At 47.3% G+C, this 19778-nt stretch overlaps 1 long non-coding RNA gene across 1 annotated transcript in view; it reads left to right on the plus strand.

Moving 5' to 3' along the window:
• The window catches only part of LOC309658271, a 32394-nt gene that overhangs the window by 2590 nt on the left and 10026 nt on the right, over positions 1 to 19778 (plus strand). The gene's annotated exons all lie outside the window — the stretch shown is intronic.

Consider the following 19778-nt stretch of genomic DNA (forward strand, 5'->3'; position numbering starts at 1 on the left):
GCCCTTAACCTTTACTTGGGTGGCCTAATATTTGGGCATATATGGTAGTTGCTCACCCCTCTGAGGTCCCTCTGCACTTTGTCTTTTCCGTCAATTACACCCTCAGGGCAGGTGCTTTAGCTGTTACCCTTCCGTCCTCTCCATTGGCAGATGGGAAGCCTCCTGTGGGCAGGCTCCAGGACATATTCACTTATGAATCCCCGGTACCCAGAGTAGGAGTAGCATGCACAAATGCTCAATACACATTTGAAAAAACTGACTGCGGAGAGGCATTGTTCTAAAATGGGAGAAGAAAGGAAAGAAGGATGGAAGAAGGGAGGGAGGAAGGGACGGAAGAAGGAAGGGGTAAAAAAGAGTTGTGAAGGAATGAGTTTTAGTTGATAGCAGCCCTGGACTTGGGTGTCATCAATAGTGATATGTGTGGGGAGAGACAAACAAAATAGGGATGCATTAACAGAAGTATAGTCTGTAGAGCAAAGGAGGAGCTTGCCGCTCCAGTGCATGATTAGACCATTCTGGGAGAAGTTGCTTTGGTTCTGGGCACCACACTTGAGAAGGAAGACAAAGCTGCAGGTGGCTTTGGGAGAGAGGGAGATCCCAGTCACAGGAGGTGTGCAAACAGAAGCAGAGGATGCGGGGCATCCTTGGGCCAGGACAGCAGCCTCTAGTCATAACCTCTCCTAGCCTTGACTTCCACACTGCCCCCCACCCTTAGCCACATCTAAAATTGTGGAGACAATGCTACCCTCCCTTGGCACCCGTGCTTGGGTTGCAGGGACCCCTGGGTGGGGCTGCCTCTCTTGATTGTGCAGTGTTGGCACAGTCTCCCATGGCAGTGGGTAGAGCGAGGGCCCAGGCTCTGCTCCCTGGCATTGCTCCCTCTGGGCATGCCCTAGCAGATCCCGCCCCATGCATGGCAGGCCGTCAAGTGTACCTCATAAACAGGTCACGCACTGAGCTGGTGGGGGTTATGACCACTGCAGACTCCTGGGTAGAAGACCCCTTCCTCCAGGGAATCCAAGGGCCTTTGCACAGACTTGTCCTTGCAACTTAAGAACTGAGAATCCAGGCTACAGTCAAACCACAAAGCTTGGTTTTAAAATTGCTATAGGAGGTCTCTACTTTTCAGCAAACTCTGCCCATCAAACCCTCGATTTCCAAACCCAGCGGTCTTCACCCACAAAAGCAGTATATTTTCAGTTCCTGGTTACAAAGTGCCAATCATGCAGTGGGCACCAGGCTTCGCCCTTTGAGTGATCCTCCTCACATCCTAGTAGCATGCTCATTAACATAATTCCCGTTTGACAGGAGAGGAAACTGAAGCGAAGGGCGAGGAGGCAACTGCCAAGTTCACACATCCAGGAGGAAGCAGAACTCAGAGACTTCTAGCTCTCTCTCTCTTTTTACAGAGGAGGAAACAGGCTCAGAACCACAAAGCCACTCATCCAGTGTGGCACAGTGGTGAACAGAGGAGCCAGGTGTCTTGAGTTTTTCTGGCTCCCATACCTATGTTCATGCGGGGCCGCCCTCAATGAGCAAATCACGTTTGTGTGGTACTAAATCTGGCCACAGTTTACCTGGCAGCCAAGGCAAAAAGGGAAAGAAGCCCTGGCACATGGCTTTCCTTGTCCTGTTCCCTTGCAGATACATACTTGGTGCTGGCATCAGTTCCAAAGGGGAGCTCATCACTGGTGCACAGGAAGGCTGAATGGACAGAATCTTCCTCTAGAGTCTACCCAAAGCCACATCAACAACATTCAGATGGATGGGTCCCATGCTGGCCATCCGAAAACGCCAAGCACTGGCATTTTCCCGAAATCCAGTGGAGGCATCTCTGCCACAGGCTGGGGTCATGGGTGTCCTGGACTCAGCTTTCTCGTAACACAAGGACAGAGCTTAGATGCTCTGAGACACATGGTCATGATGGCCATGCGGTGGAAGCCTGAGGCAGGGGGTGAATTGAAATCAATTTATGATCCGGATAACTTGCATTTACTGTGCAGTTACAATGATAATTATGACACAGTAATAGCTAACATTTATTGAGTGTTGGATGCTGTTTTGAGTCCTTTAGATGTATTAAGCTAACAACAACCCTAGGAGGTAGTAGTATTAATATGCGCATTTTATAGATGGGGAAACCAAAGCCCAGAGAGTGTAGGTAGCAGGGCCCTGGTCAGATAGGCAGAGAGCAGTATGACTGAACATGTTAGGTTCTGATTTGTTTAATCCTCATAAAAACCCTATGAGTGAGAAAAGGAGTTAAGGGTTGTTAAGGAGTTGTTTGTATTTGTTGCCTTTTAAAACCTTCATCCCCTCCAGCAGAGGTAGGGGCCGTTATCATCTCCATCTTATATGACATGCTGGGAGGCTCAGAGAGGTACAGCAACTTGCCCAGGTCTACGCAGCCAAGAGGTCAGGACCCGAACAGGAAGCCAGCCTGCTCTGACCCCAGAGTCTGTGCGTTCCTCCTGTTGGCCCCTCAGGTGGCTGAGAGTTTGCAAAGAGCCCAGCCCATCCTACCTAGAGCAACCTGAGGGCAGGCTTGTGCTGATCCACCCCAGGGTCCAGTGCACAGCTTGTCCTGGCCCTGGGAGAGCCCACTCTTCCCTGCTGCCTTCCTAGAGCTGTGGAGAACCCACCAGGGGGACATGGACTTTTAAAGAAAAACTGGAATAATGAATGTGGAAAGGGCCAAATCCTAGCTAGGCTACTTACTTAATTACCTTGAATCTTGTTGGCTACGTGTCTCTGCACAGTTACTTAACCTCTCTGGACATCAGTTGCCTCATTTGTAAAATGGGGACGATGATAACGCCTACCTGATAGGCGCTATAAACTTTCAATGAGATTATGATTGCAAAGTGCTTGGCACAGAATAGGTGATCAGTAAGTGTTTAATTAATGAATGAATTGATGAGTCAATAGATAAACCCCAGGGACAGGGGTTGGATCTCATCCACAGATGATGTGCTGGCTAAGGGCTCAGTCTCTGGAACCAGACTATCTGGGTTCATAGTCTGGCTTCCCTCCAATCTAGACGTGTGACCTTGAGCATGTTACTCAAATCCTCTGTGCCTCACTCCCCTCGTGTAAAATGGGCTAATAAGAGTACTAGCCTCATAGGATTGTTTTGAGGATTAAATGAGATAATACATGTCAAGTGCTTAGAACAGTGCCTGACACATGGTAAATGCACAATAAAACTAAGCCACCATTATTATTAATTATTAACTATTGTTATTCCTGGGGTCAGTTGCTTGGGGAAGAGGACATTTCTTCTAGAGGAAGGGAACAGAGTGGGGACATGGGGGTGGGACCTGTAGAAGAAGCTGCTTCTCTTGGTCTTGAACACTGCGGTGTCTCATGTCCTGGGGGAGCTCCTCAGAGCTGGGTCAGGAGCTGCCAGGTCAGGGGAGCCTGAGCAGGGCACCAGAGGGGTTATGCCAGCCTGGGGCCCACTGGTGCCACTGCAGGCCATGTGAAGCGTGGGTTGTGCCTGGCAGGCCTGGGACGCTTGGCTTCCTGTGACCCTGGGATCTTTCAGGAAATCTTCACCTTCCTGGCCATGATGCTTCTGAAGAGTTTGGAGTCACAGGAGAGAAAGCTTATGACATAATGTTAAATGAGAAAGGCTGAACAATGTGTATAAAAACAAGGTGAAAGGAAATGCATCAAAACATGACAAGTCATTTTCTCTGAGTAATAAGGAATATGGGTGGTTTTTTCCCCTTCTATCTGTGGGCAATTTTTAAATGTTCTGTAATGAGCATGTACAAAACTTTTCTAATGGTAAAGAACTCAATAGACTACTTTTCAAAGATAGAGTTTTATCTAGTAGCTGAACCACTGCCTGACAGGTCCTTAGCATTTTGGCATGGATTGGATTGTCAGTTTTCAAGCAATGAGTTGAACGCTGTGGGATGGGAGCGTGACAGGTAGTGCTTAGTTCATGCATATTTACTAAGTCCCAGCCCTGGGTCAGCTTCAGAGTGTGCAAAGTGTGCAAGGGAAGTGGGCCTTGGGGGAGGGCCCAGGCACAGCTTGAAGTCCCTTGATACCAAGCTGGCAGGAGGTACCAAAAAATATTCTGGGAACATTGCTGTCTTCATGATTTTGCCATATCCAAATGTTGCCTGTACTATCACTCACTTCAGAGTTTTAAAAAAATTGGTTCACCTAAAAAATACTCAGAAAACTGTAAAACATTATTGAGAGGAATTCAAAAACTAAATGGAATGATATATCACATTCATGAATTGAAGATCCCGTATTTTAAAGAAGTCAATTCACCGCAAACCAATTTATAGATTCAATGCATACAGCCCTAATCAAAATCCTAACAGGCGTGTGTGTGTGCATGTGTGTGTGTGTATGTAGTATGTATTATAACTTGGAAAACAGTTTGTAAAACCTGTGTGGAAACACAAAGGGTGAAGGATAGCCATTTTTTGAAAAAGACATTTTTTGATAAAAAGGAACAAAGTAGAAGGATTTGCTCTACTGGATGCCAATACCTATTATATAGCTAAGCAACTAAGATAGTGTGGTATTGGTACAGGATAGACAAATAGACCAACGGAAGAGAGACAGATGCCAGACATAAATGGACTCATGTTTTTTGACAAATGTGACATTACCAAGTAGTGGGGGAAAAGGAACATCTTTTCAATGACTAGTGCTGTGCCAATTGGATACCTATATAGGAAAAAAAAGAAACTTGATCCCTACCTCACACCACTCACAACATCAATTTCAGGGGAATTATAGATCTACATGTTAAAGGCAACACAGTAAAACTTCTAGACGATAACGTAAGAGAATGTCTCGATGACCTCAAAGTGATAGAAAAATTCTTTAACAAGACACAGAAAGTACTGACCATAAAAATGGATTGATAAAATTGACTACACTAAAAGTTAACATTCTTTTTGTCAAAAGATATTAATGAGAAAATTAAAAGGCAAGTTACAGAGTGGGAAAAATATATCAAACACATATAACCAACAAAGGACTTATTTGTTTCCAGAATAAATACAACTACAAATTGATATGAAAAAGACTAACAACTCAATACAGGAATACTTCACTTTATTGAGTTTCGTTTACTGTGCTTGACAGATACTGAATGTTTTACAAATTGAAGTTTTGTGGCAACGCTGTGTCGAGCAAATCTATCGGCACCATTTTTCCAACAGCGCTTTTTCTCACTTTGTGTCTCTGTGTCACATTTTGGTAATTCTTGCAATATTTCAAACTTTTCATTATTATTATATATATATTATATGTATTATTATATTATAGTGATCTGTGATCAAGGGTCTTTCCTGTTACTCTTATAACTGTTTGGGAGTGCCATGAACTGCTAACACTATAAGACAGAGAACTTAATTGATAAATGTCGTGTGTGTTCTTACTCCTCCACTGACCAGCTGGTCCCCTGTCTCTCTCCCTCTCCTCGGACCTCCCTATTCCCTGAGACACAATAATATTGAAATTAGGCCAATTAATGACCCTACAATGGCCTCTGAGTGTTCAAGTGAAAGGAAGAGTCGTACATCTCTCACTTTAAATCAAAAGCTTGAAATGATTAAGATTAGTGAGGAAGGCATGTCAAAAGCTAAGATAGACTGAAAGCTAAGCCTCTTGTGCCAAACAGTCAGCCAAGTTGTGAATGCAAAGGAAAAGTTCTTGAAGGAAATTAAAAGTGCTAACTCCAGTGAACACATGAATGATTAGAAAGCGGAATAGCCTTCTTGCCGATATGGAGAAAGTTTTAGAGGTCTAGATAGAAGATCAGACCAGCCACAACATTCCCTTAAGGCAAAGCCTAACCCAGAGCAAGGCCCTAACTCTCTTCAATTCTATGAAAGCTGAGAGAGGTGAGGAAGCTGCAGGAAAATGTTTGAAGCTAGCAGAGGTTGGTTCATTAAGTTTAAGGAAAGAAACTGTCTCTATACCATGAAAGTGCAAGGTGAAGCAACAAGTGCTGATGTAGAAGCTGCAGCAAGTTATCCAGAAGATCTAGCTAAGAGAATTCATGAAGGTGGCTACACCAAACAACAGGTTTTCATGTGGACAAAACAGCCTTATATTGGAAGAAGATTCCATCTAAGACTTTCATAGCTACAGAGGAGAAGTCAATACCTGGCTTTGAAGCTTCAAAGGACAGGCTGACTTTCTTCTTAGGGGGCTAATGCAGCTGGTGACTTTAAGTTGAAGCCAATGCTAATTTACTATTCTGAAAATCCTATGGCCCTTAAGAACTATGTTCAATCTACTCTGCCTGTGCTCTATGAATGTAACAACAAAGCCTGGCTGACAGCACACCTGTTTACAACATGGTTTACTGAACATTTTAAGCCCACTGCTGAGATCTGCTGCTCAGGAAAAAAGATTTGTTTAAAAATATTATTGCTCATTGACAATGCACCTGGTCACCCAAGATCTCTGATGGAGATGAACAGCGAGATTAATGTTGTTTTCATGCCTGCTAACACAATATCCATTCTGCAGCCCATGGATTAAGGAGTAATTTCGATTTTCAGGTCTCCTCATTTAAGAAATACATTTCATAAGGCTATAGCTGCCATAGATAGTGATTCTTTTGATGGATCTGGGCAAGGTCAATTGAAAACATTCTGGAAAGTGTTCACCATTCTAGATACCATTAAGAACAGTCATGATTCATGGGAAGAGGTCAAAATGTCATCATTAATAGGAGGTTGGAAGAAGTTGATTCCAACCCTCATGGATGACTTTGAGAGGTTCAAGACTTCATTGGGGGAAGTAACTGCAGATGTGGTGGAAATAGCAAGAGAACTAGAATTAGAAGTGGAGCCTGAAGATGGGACCGAATTGCTGCAATCTCATGCTAAAATTTGAACGGATGAGGAGTTGCTTCTTCTGGATGAAGAAAGAAAGTGGTTTCCTGACATGGACTTACTCCTGGTGAAGAAGCTGTGAAGATTGTTGAAATGACAGCAAAGGATTTAGAATATGACATAAACTTAGTTGATAAAGCAGTGGCAGGGCTTGAGAGGATTGATTCCGGTTTTGAAAGGAGTTCTACAGTGGGTAAAATGCCATCAAACAGCATTGCATGCTACAGAGAAGTCACTCGTGAAAGGAAGAGTCAATTGATATGGCAAACTTCATTGTTGTCTTATTTTAAGAAATTTCCACAGCCATCCCAACCTTCAGCAACCACCATGCTGATCAGTCAGCAGCCATCAACATGGAAGCAAGACCCTCCACCAGCAAAAGGATTACGACTCCCTGAAGGCTCAGATGATGGTTAGCATTTTTTAGCAATAAAGTATTTTTTTCATTAAGGTTTACCGTTTTTAGACATAATCCTATTGCACACTTAATAGACTACAGTATAGTGTAAATATAAAATTGTATGCACTGGGAAACCAAAAAGTTCACTTGACTTGCTTTATTGCAATATTCTCTTTATTGAGATGGTCTGGAACCAAATCCTCAATATCTCTGAGATATGCCTGTATAAAAATGGGGGGCTTCCCTGGTGGCTCAGTGGTTGAGAGTCTGCCTGCTAATGCAGGGGACGCGGGTTCGAGCCCTGGTCTGGGAAGATCCCACATGCCGCGGAGCAACTAGGCCCGTGAGCCACAACCACTGAGCCTGTGCGTCTGGAGCCTGTGCTCCGCAACGGGAGAGGCCGCGATGGTGAAGAGGCCCGCGCACCGTGATGAAGAGTGGCCCCCGCTCGCCGCAACTAGAGAAAGCCCTCGCGCAGAAGCGAGGACCCAGCATAGCCAAAAATAAATATAAATAAATAAATAAATAAATAAAAAAGATTACTATTAAAAAAAAATGGGGAAAAAAACAGGCATTTCAAAATAAGAACATTCCAATGGCCAATAAATATACAAAACAGTACTGAATCTCATCAATAGTCAGGGAAATGAAAAATCAAATTCACAATGAGATAACCATGGCACCCCAGCTGGACTGGCTAAAAATTAAACTTTTGACAATACCAAGAGCTGGCAAGGATGTGGGGTAACAGGAACTCTCATACACTGTTGATGGGAGTGTAAAGTCATACAATCACTTTGGAAAATTATTTGATGGTATCTGTTAGAGTTAAACATACATGTACCCCCGTGATCCAGCAAAACCCTCCTAGATATAGTCCCAACAGAGACCTGTTTATGAATGTTCCTAGCAGTTTTATTCAAATAGCCCCAAACGGAGAACAACCCAAATGTCCATCAACAGTAGAATGGTCAATAAATTGGGATATACTCATACAATGGAATATCATTCAGTAATGAGAATGAAGTACAGTCCACATACCAACCTGGATGATTCAGCAACATAATGTCCTGTGAAAGAAGCCAGGCACCAGAGAGTACATACCACATGACTTTATTTATGTGATGTCGAAAAACAGGTATGTGTAGGTTATAAAAGTGTACAGAAAAGCAAGACGTGACTATCATAAAACTCAGAGTAGTGGTCAACTTTGAACAGGAGGGGGGAGTACCGTTTGGGAGCGGCCCAAAGAAGGGGCTTCTGGGGAGCGAGAAATGTCCTATTTCTTGACCTGGATGTTTGCCTTTTGATAAATTATTGAGCTGCACATTTTGGTTTTGTTGCAAGCTTTAGCCCCACACAATGTGGCTTCTCTGTGCATGTTATATTTCACAACAAAAAGTTTAAAAGAAAAAAAAACTTCCAGGGCACCAGAGGGAAGGCAATTTGAAAGAGTCCGGCTCCTGAGGGAGCATCCCTGGGACAGGAGAGCAAGATAGTGTCAGTAAGAAACACAGAAGACATCGAAGTCTTATTTTATCTAGGCGTCAAATGTCTTACCCATCTTAGAATTAGAAATAGAATTCAAGGGAGAGAGGGGCAATGCAGAGATGTGCATTAGCATGTTTACACACTGGAAAATAAATGCATATAGTTTTCTGACTGAAAGTCAGGTGGACCTGGCTGCACTGTTTGGCAGAGATGGTCAGCTGTTCAGTTTGCTAGGTGGAGTTTTTGGGAAAATGTATGAGTGGAATCTACACATCCAAAGGTGTGATGAGATTTTATTTAAAGCACGTGTTGGGTATACAACATGCTGGAAGTTACATCCTTTGCAACTATTTACTTCTATGATGAAAACATTTAGGTGCCAACTGAAAATGTTTGTGTGCTGTAGGTAGTTTTCAAAATTCTTTTAGGGGCTATGTGAGCCCCCAGTGTGAAGACCCCTGTATGAACAGACAAGTGGAAAGAGGCAAGCCGGGGCCTTCTAGGGGTGGTAGAGAATGGGCAGAGGCCTGGAAGGCCAGCTGCGCTGGGAAGGGGCTGGGGGAAGAAGAAGAATAGTTGTCTGGTCTGTAGGGGAGCCCTGAAGAGTCACCCCTGAGGGCCTGCAAGAGGGGGAGCAGGAAGAGGCCTAGGGACTGGGGAAGCAGAGCCCAGGAGAGCCAGCAGGAAGAAAAGGCCAGGGGCTGGGAGCCTTCCGGTGAACAGGTGGTCAAGCAGATGTAGGAGAAGAAAGCAAAGAAAGGGGGCATCCCTGGCCCCTCGTTGTGTGCGGCCACAGCTCTTGAAAAGACCCAACAAAGCAGGCCCCCTACTCTGGCAGCTGCCTTGAAAAGGCCTTGTGCCCACCCATCTGCCACCAGCTCCCATCCCCCACTAGCGCCAGGGTCTCCCAGCAACACTGGCCTTTCCTGGCCAGGGGTGGGGCAGGGGAGGGAGGTGGAAGCCCACCCAGCCACCTAGCCCTGTGCCTGGGGACAGAGACCACTGGGGGCGACTCTGTCCTTCACATTTCTCTTCGGAAAATTGTCAGTACAAAAGATAGTGGCTATAATAAAAATTGAAATTTCAAATAGTGCCAACATTGGCAGAAAGATCAAAGTGAAACTGTGCTCTCTGTAAATCTCCACTGCAGCCAGTTTGCTATGTATTCTTATTACCTCTGGTCAAATTCTCCCCAAAAGAAAATAGCTGGGTCTTTAGAGTCAGCCAGTTAGGATGTGCATCACAACTCTGCCACTGCTGTGTGATCTTGAACAAGTTCTTTACCTCTCTGAGCCTTATTTCCTCATCTGCTAAATGGAGCTAGGTTTAGTACCAGTCTCAGAATATTGATGCAATATTCTGGGTCCTCCACGGCATGAATCCCCACCCCCATCCCTCCTCCTCCCAAGTTGAAAGGGGTGGGTGTGTCCCTTGGGGAGGAGAGTGGAACACTCTGAGTACTGTCCGCAGCCCACCCACACACTCAGAGGGAGCTGAGGCCCCTGAACTAAGGAAAGTCCATTCTAGTGGATGAGACAGACAAGAAACCAGGGTGATACGTGGAATGAGGGAAAACAGATCAGTGGGATGGGTGGGTGGCAGTGGCCTTTCCAGCCAGGCAGTCAGGGAAGGCCTCTCTGAGGAGGGGACCTTTGAGGGAAGCAGGAAGGAAGCCAGGTGGACTTCTGAGGAAGGGTGCACCAGGCAGAGGGGCCTGCAAGGGCATGAGCTGGGAGGCAGCCCGGTGTGCTTGCACATGACATAGGTGCCACCTGAGGAAAGGGGGGGCTCAGAAGGACAAAGAATCTCACTCAAGGCCACCTAGGAGCTGAGTGGCTGAGCTAAGAGATTTCAATCCACATCTTTCTGACCCCAGAGTCTCTGACCCTGAAGCCTCCCCCAGCTGAATGCCGGCTGCCTAGCATCTCTCACCTTATCAAAAGGTCAAAGTCCTCTCTTCCCTGGAAGAGCAGGGGTGGGAGTGGGCGGGGCTTAGCGCAGGATGGTTCCCCCTCAGCCAGCCCTGGTCACAGCCCAGTGGAGCGCTCCCCACCGATCCCTCCAGGTTTCTGTCCATCCGGTCTCTACTGCCCCTGAGCTGGACCCTGCGGGAGGAGTTCCAGGATCAGGCATCCCTCTGAACTGTCCAGCCACCCTCGGCCACCTTTTCAGAGACTGGGATTCCTGCATAGCCCAGCTGGGGTCCTTTGGGGTCCTTGCGACCTCCTAGGACTCAGACAGCTGAGGGCACAAAGCCATCTCCGGCCTGGGCTTCCTGCCAGCGCAGGCCACTCTCTGGCCTCAGGTGCCCCAGTTGAGGACCAGGGCCATTGCTGAATATTAATGAGGAAATGAATGAATGAAGAGGGAGTGACAATGCAGCCGGGTGGCCTGGAGAGTGCTGAGAGGCAGGAGGCTCCAGAGAGGTCAGAGAGGGGAGGAGGTCAGAGGGGGACGCCAGGAAAGGTTAGACTCAGCTGGGCCTCCTTTAACCCCAACCCCGAGGCTCATGTGCCCATCTCTGAAATGGACCCATTATGGACTCTGCGAGCAGTGAGGGCCTCTCCCTCCCACTGACCCAATTCTGGCCACTGGCCAGAGGCCATCAGATTCTGAAGGCCCCTGGCCACACTTGAACTCCACAGCACTCAGGATTGCATGAGGGGAGCCTCTGGGATAAGCAGCTCTTGTTTGCGGTGCACATCCCAGCCCGGAGTGTTGGCACTTCCAGTCTCTAAGCAGCCCTCACAGTGGGCGCTACTGTCCCTGTAGTCTAGGGGCAGAAGCAGCCACTTGGACCTGGCATCCCAGCACAAGATTACACGGGGGAGTGAGAGCCAGAGTCACTCCTGGGAGTTGGACTCTGGAGGCCCTGGGTGCGCACTTGCCCCCGAGGGGGGGGCAGGCCCTCTGTGGCCGCAGATCCTTTCCCAGGCAAAGCTCATCCTGGGCAGGTCTCTGTGAATCTGTTCTGACCTTCAGCTTGACGTGGGGGTGGGAAAGGCGGGGGCTATATTTCAGGACCCATCACATGAAAACAGACTGAGAATCCCCCTATTTTTAGCAACCAAGCTGCACGTACCTGTTCCCTGCCCCCCCGCCCCACCCCACACCAGGAGCAAAAGCTCGGATAAACATTCATTCACACCAAATAATTCCGTAAATAAAGACAGCTACATTTTGGCATTCCCTGTGCTCGAAATATATGCTCCTTCGATTTGTAATATCACATGCAGTCTGCATCATTTTAACCCAAGCGCATCAGCTGTTGACTGTCTCATTATGTGAGTTCCCGTTTGGGGTCTTAAGATAACAGGAACAGACTGGCGGGCTCAGTGGGTGTGGGGATCCTGGTGCTCGATCCTGGTGGTCTGTGTGAGAGGTCTGGGTTCTCCTCATCCCCCAGGGAAGGGGCTGTAATCATAGTGAGGCCTACCACCTACTGAGCTGGGCTTCCTGTATCCATTCTGCTCACAGCCGGCAGAGTTCTCACCCCGCGGCATGCCCTGGCTGAATCCCTCCTGTGGTGTCCCCTCCAGTGCATAAAAGCTCACCTCCTGACCTGCCCACAAGGCCCTCTCTGCTCTGGCTCCTGAGGACCTTTCCAGCCCATCTCCCACTAGGCTGGCCTGTGCTCGCAGTGTTCTTTAAGTACTCCAAGCTTCAGCTGGCCTCAGGGCCTTTGCACCTGCTCTTCACCCTGCCTGGAATGTTTTTTCCCCAGATCTCCTAAGTGGCTTCATCTCATCACTCAGGTCTCAGCTCAAGTGTCGTGTCCTCAGAAAAGCCCCCTAGACATTGACCATCCTGACTAGCTGGACTTAACCTTCCTGCCCCTCTTCCCTCAGGCACAAGTTATCTCAGCCTTCTATTTTACTGTCTTCAAAGACTTTCTGTAATACAGATAGGGCTACTCGTTTATCGTCTTCCTAGGAGGCCAGCAACATGAGAGCAGGAATCTCAACTGCCTTGTTCACCGCTCTATCTTCAGAGCCTATGTGACACACAGCAGGTGTTCAATAAATATCTGTTAAACCAATGAATGAACCCTCAGCAATGCTATTGCTATTTCTCCCATGTTACAGAAGAAGAAACTGAGACCCAGAGAGGTTAAGTGACTTGTCTAAGGTCACACAGCCTGTACACAGGGATCCCCCTGGTCCCACGAGCCCCACAGTAGGTCTGGGGTTGAGAATCCAACCTGGAGCACAAACCCTCCTTCTCTCCTCAGGGAATAAACCTTGAGGGGCATGCAGTGAAAGGCTGAGCAAAGTCTGCCTAATTAACCAGTGCAGGGGCCGCCATGCAGAGAGGATGGGCCCTTGATCACAGCCCACGGGTGACAGGACAGGAACTCCACCCATAAAGACGATTGTGTCATTCAGGCCAGCGGCACTGACAAGCAGCTCACCAGAGCTTGCTCTCATCAAGTCAGGTTATTACACGGCGTTACTGTCACCATAAAGGGCCTTGGAATGAAGGTGACTGGGGAGAGGCCTTTTTAGAAATTTCTGAGCCAACTCCCAAAACCTTTCACCAGCTTAGGGGGAAGGGAGCTCACGCTTATTGGGTTCCTACTGTGTGTCAAATGTCACGCTAGGTGCTTTCCTTACATTTTCCCATCAAATCCTCCCCTCAACTGTGGGAAGCAGGTACTTTTGCCATGGTGAGCCGAAATTAAGATGCCATCCATCGTAAGATGCGTTTCGATTTCCGACACACAAAAAATGTGAACAAACATGCCTTGTAGAATCGATGAAACCTGGAATTATCCTCATCTCACAAACAAAGATGCGCAGGCTCAGAGAGGACAAACGATGCTCAGTTGTGGGCGGGGGAGGTCCTCCAAACTGCTTGGTCTGGTTCCCCACCCTCTCCACTGTGTGCCCAGCCACCAAGCCTTTCTGCTGGTCCTTCTGCCTGGAACATCCTTCCCAGTCATCTGCCCCACTTCAGCCCGGTGAGCTGCCTGGCCCAGACGTGACCCCCTCTTTGGCCCTCCCTGGCCTCTGCGCTCTGTGGATGAGTCTCTGTTGGCAGCTTGACCTGGAAAGCGGTTCATCAGTTCTTCCAGGGCTGTGACAGTCCGGTTCCCCATCATCTGTCAGCAGTGACATAGATAGGGTCACCTGAGGGGCTTTGTTCCTCCTTGTCATGGACTCTCAGACCTCAATGGACATAAGAATCACAAGGGGGAGTGTGTCTGACATGCAGAGTCCTGGGCCCTCCCCTTAGAATTCCTGATTGGCTAGGTCTGGGTGAGGCTCCGGAATCTGCACTTCTACAGTCCTGCCCTGTGATTCTGTTGTGGGAGACTTTGCAAACCACTGCTCTAAGCTTTAGAGTCTGAGGTCGTCTTGACTGGCAGGATGGCCCCCAGGGAGTTTGCCCCTGTGAACTGAGCAATCAGGGCCCTTCTAGTTGTAAAGTGGGAAAGCAATACAATAACAAACATACCTGCGCCAAACGTTTATTAGTATATTACACCATCCCACCCAGGCTGACCTACCTGTTTATCCCTACTGGAGTCAAAACTTACCCCTCCTAAATCAACTATACTTCAATAAAAAAAATAAAATAAAATAAAAAATAAGTCATGGGGATGTAACGTTCAGCATAAAGAATGTAGTCAATAATACTGTAATAACTTTGTATGGTGACAGATGGTTACTAGACTTATTGTGGTAATGATTTTGTAAGGTATTTGAACATCAAATCACTATGTTGTACACCTAAAACTAACATAATATTGTATGTCAACTAAAATTAAAAAAAAAAAAAAGCAGAAAAAAAAACTTACCTCTCCTATCCATGTATCCCTTAGAGTTCTGGTATTTCTGGTAGAGCTCCAGCTCCCTGATACCCCAGCCTTTTTGGGGTGCCAAGGTAAAGGTGTACAGTGTAGGTGTGAGTGTTCACTGCTCTGTGTTCACAAGGGCTGTCGGGAGATAACACCTTCATGCAAAGGAGCAACGCCAATGGTGGAAATCTAGGTCCGGTTGCAAGCCGCTGGTAATAGGTGCGGGACTGACAATGCTTCTGTGTATGTTCCTGGCACTTGGTACGTGGTCTAGCAATAGTTAATAGCAAAACCGAAGGGCCCGGACCTTACTCCTGAGCTCTCCTATTTACAGCCTTGCTTCATGTTCTTATGGCTCCTCAGACACCACTTACCAAAACGCAAGGCTGGAGGGGTGAGTGCGAGCCTGGATGGTCAGAGCCCTAGGCCTGAGAGTTTGCCTGCTACTCTAGGATAATGGGGATTTTGAGCAGGTGGCAAAGGGATTGGAGGACAGAGAGAGTGGAGGCATGTACCCCGGTGAGAAGGCCTTTGCAGTATTTTCTCCAGCCATTTATGGAGTGTATTCTGGTGGATGAGGAAGGTCCCTGCCTCGGAAAGCCCACAGTCTGGACATTCAGCAGTGCCAGAGGGCATCAGACTGTGGACAGGTGGGCATGTGGTTCCGTCATGCTCTTCCAGGAAGCACAAGTTTATTTTACAATTGATGACAAGGCCGAAAGAATCTGCCCACTAGAACTCTCCTCTATTCTCGTTCTATATCTTAGAGGCCAATGACCTGGGGACTTTGATTCTCCTCTCTTCTGCTTTGAACCTCAATTTCCACCTCTGTAAAATGGGTATCAAATAAAACCTGCCTCACAGACTTGTTGGAAGATTCAAAGAAGGAAACAGATATGTAACCACGCGTGGAGTGTAAGTGGCCTGTAAGGGTTAGGGGTGGGGACTATGTCGGGGACATGCTAGTAGAAAGAAGGAGAGGGGCAGACATTTCTACTAAGTCTCTCAATGAGTAGGAAGTGCAAACAGAGCAGAGAGACATTTGAGAAGGAGGTTGATTTTCCTCAAGACTGTACTGTGTGGTTGTTGCCCCAGTGCCTTCTACCTTCCCAGCTAGCCTGACCAAGGCAGCACTTCCAAGCTTAGAGATAGCCCCATGCAAACTGAAGCTCTCACCTGCAATAACCTTTTTTCTCCCCAGGACCTAGAGTCTCTTCCCCACAAATCTGATCATGTCATACTTCCGCTTAAAACACTTAAGTGGTTTCCTACCATCTTGGCGTCAAAGCCCAGTTCTTCCCTATGGCCCGTTGACCTTTGCATGGCCTGACCTCTGCTCATCTGACTTTATCTCATCCCTCTTGGTTCTGCCCATAGGATCTCTCCCTCCAGGTACCTGTTCTTCATCCATTCTGTTTCCTTTGCCTGGAACGCTTCCCACCCCTCCTTCTTCCCCTGGGTACAGCCCTCAGACCTCAAGGAAGCCTTGCCTTTACCCCTTCTCTCTCTCTTCTTGCTCTGAGCAACCTCCGTCCCCTGCCCCACCACACACACACTTTTCCTTTGTGGAACTTTTCAAGGGGACAAGTATGCATTTATTCATGAGGTTGTTTAGTTATTGCTTCTCCCCCTAGACTATGAGCTCACATAGGCAGCAACATAATCATCTGTTCAGTGCGGCATCCCTGGCTTCTGGCACAGGGCCAGCATGTAGTATGTACTCAATGAATGCTGGCTGAATGAACAAAGGAAAGGACAGACAGAGCACAGAAATCATTAGGGAGGAAGGACCTACTATGTGCACAGAGCTGAGTCGTGCAGAGGGATCCAGATGGGTGAGGGGAGGCTGGGAAGAGACCAACCTTGATTCCCTAGGCCAGTGGCTTCCACAAAGTACTCATTCAATCCCTTGCAGCCCCAAGAGGAGGGGACTCCTTTCCCATATCTGAGTCAGAGAGGCCTGGACCCACTTCCTTGGCCCGCACACAACTTTCTGTGTGACCTGGGCAAGTCCCTTGGCCTCTCTGGGCCTCAGATCCCTCACGTGGGAGATCATCACAGCTGCCTTCTGCATTGTCAGAGGTGAGCAATTGGAGGCAGATGCTGACTCTGTGCCGGGCACACAGTATGAGCTCAATAAACATTCATCCCCTCCTTGTTGCAAATAAGCTTGTAATTTAATCCATCAGGAGAACATGTTTCTCCCAGGATCTTTCTCTCTTCACATTAGCTAGTAGGTTTTAAAAATCCCATTAACACCATATTTTTAAAAGCTGTGTTCTTGGGAGGAGGAAGGGAAGGGAAGACATTTCCTTGTGAATTTGATTTAGTGGGAAATGATCTTTGAGTTAGGAAATTCTTGTTTGGGGTCCAATCGCATTAACAGTGAAGAAGGCATGATGGGAATGGCCAGTGGACCAAGGCCAGCTCTCGCAGCTCAGGGTATGGGATACAGCCCGTGCACCCATGGCGCCTACGGTTCTGCCGTTACCATCACCCTTTGCATTAACTGTGCTCTCTAGAAGTCTCTGTACAAAAATAACTCTTTGGTCATAATGGGTCCCTGGGGGGATGCAGTGGGGTTGGGGAGACACAGTGTGTGTATGTGTGTGTGTGTGTGTGTGTGTGTGTGTGTGTCTGTGTGTGTCTGTGTATGTGTGGAGTGGGGGGATTTTGTGTTATGCCTATAAAGCGTAAACCTCCTCTACCTGAAAGAAACTGATAGAAAAGCGGAGAGAGACCCACACACAAAGAAAACAAGCTAGGGTTTGTTTTTCCACAGCTTAGGAGAGACCGTGAGTCAGCGGGTGGATCAAGAGGGGGAAGGTTCCAGCTGGAGACGCACAAAGCAGCCCTCGGTTCTCTGAGGGAGACTCATGGGAGCTGGCCTCAAAGCTGGAAGGCACCCCCATGAGTCAGTTCTAAGGAAGCACCAACGCCATCCTGCTATGCCATTCATGTCATAAAAAGGAAGTACCTACTACATGCCACACAGTGTAACGTGACGGCCGCTTGGCACCTGGTGTCTGATTTAATCCTCACCACAGCCCTGAGAGGTGAGGGATATCATACTCTTTTTATCGATGAGGACACTGAGGCTCAGAGAGGTTAAGTCACTTACCCAAGGCAGCACAGGGAGTAAGTGGTGGGGCTCTGGGGGCTGTGTAAACTACCTGCGGACAAGCTGACAATATGCAGCAAAAGCCCTCAAAATGTGCCTGTTTTTGACCCAGTTGCCCCACTTTGAGAAACTGAGGAATATAATCAGGCAAGGGCCACCACCGCTCAGCTCTGTGCATGTTCTAGGAAGCGTCCTTCACCATGGGAAAAACTAGAGGCCATGGTTCAGCCATGAGGAATTTGTGAAATAAACTCTAACGATGGAATACTATGCAGCCATTAAAAATAATAGATGCATGCTGTTTACTGATGTCAGAAACAGTCACAAACGGCAGAGCCAAGATTTGAATAGTCTGTGAAGTCCCTGGATCCCAGGCTGGGCTTAACCACTCATCAGCTGTGTGATGTTGGACCACTGGTTAACCCTCCAGGCCTCTGTTTTTTGATTTTAAAGTGGGGATAAATCAAGAATTATAGAGCTTTTATAGGCATTGTAAGAATTAGATGAGTTAATGTGTGTAAGCACTTAGAATGGCACCTGGCACATAGCAAACCACGTGTAAGCAGTAGCTATTATTTCCTTGGTTGGGAAATTTGGGGCCATTATTTCTTCAAATAGTTTTTCTTTTACTCACCTAATTACACATATATTAAGCAGCTTGAAATTGTCCCACAGCACCAGTGGATGCTCTATCCTTTAAAAAAAAATTCTCCTTTTGTGTTTCATTCTTGGTAGTCTCTACTGCTGTGTCTCCATATTCACTAATCTTTTGCCATGGAGCCCATCCAGTGTAATGTCTCAGACTTTGTAGTTTTCATCTCTGCAAGTCTGTTTTATATCTTCCAAGTCTCTATTTAACTTCTTCCACATATGGAATGCAGTTATAATAACTGTTTCAATGTCCTTGTCTGCTCGTTCTAACATTCATGTCAGTTCTGGGCCAGCTTTCGTTGATGGATGTTTCTCCTTACTATGGGTCGTATTTCCCTGCCTCTTTGCCTGCCTGGACATTTGTGATTAGATGCCAGACATTGTGAATTTTACCTTGCTGGGAACTGCATATTTTGTTCTAGGATGAAATTAAATTATTTAGAAATGGTTTCATCCTTTCAAGTCTTGCTTTTAAGATTTGTTAGTTTGGACTAGAGCAGTGCTTAGGCATTAGGGCTGATTTTTCTCTGCTACTAAGGTAAGATCCTTCTATGTATCCTGCGTGATGGTCCATGCATCCTGAGGTTTGCCAGTCTGGGTGGTGCGAACGGGCACTGTTCCTGGCCCCGTATAAGTACCAGGCACTGCTCCATCTAATTCTTTCAGGTAGTTTTTTCCCCAACTCAGATAGCTTACTTGCTGTGTGCACTGGTCCAAGGAGGCCCGCTGAGTTTCCCTGGATGTCTCTCTCTCTGCAGCACCCTCCCGTCCAATACTCTCTTCTGGAAACTCTAGCCACTTGGGACTCCCTGGGCTCTCAATTCCATCTCTTCAACTCAGAGAGACCATCGAGATCTGCCTGTTTTCCACCCCTCCCTCTGCCCCATGCTATGGTCTGGGAACTCTCTAGCCAGTGAGCCTGTCCTCCTTTGTTTCCTGACACTGCAGAATCACTGTTGCCTCCTGCCCAGTGTCTTGAAAAGTGTTATTGTTTATATTATGTCCCGCTTTTGTTTGTTTCAGGTGGGAGGGTCAATCCAGATTCTGTTCCTCTATGGTGGTCAGAAGCAGCAGTCCCTGCATTAGCTGTGATTAACGACTATCATTAACCCCATGCTCTAGTGCCTTTTTCAGGGCCCAGGATCTTTGGCAAGGGGAGACACAGAGAGGTTAATTGACTTGCCCAGGTTGCACAGCTAGTAAGTGCTGGAGCCAGGATTCGCACTAGGCTTGGTTGATTCGAAGTCCCTTCCCTCTACTCCAACTATTGCCTCTGGGCAGAGAGCTGGCCTGAACCGGGGGTGGCTGAGTAGCAGGGGGGCAGGAGGCCAGCCTCGTGCTTCAAGCTTTGGGATTCACAATCACCAGCTGCAGGGTGGGCTGGGACTGAAGGCCAAGCTGAGGCAGGACAAGGCCTTCGCGGGTTCTGGA

Source organism: Balaenoptera physalus (genome assembly GCF_965194825.1).
Source record: "Balaenoptera physalus genome assembly, chromosome: 3".
Classification (NCBI taxonomy): domain Eukaryota; kingdom Metazoa; phylum Chordata; class Mammalia; order Artiodactyla; family Balaenopteridae; genus Balaenoptera; species Balaenoptera physalus.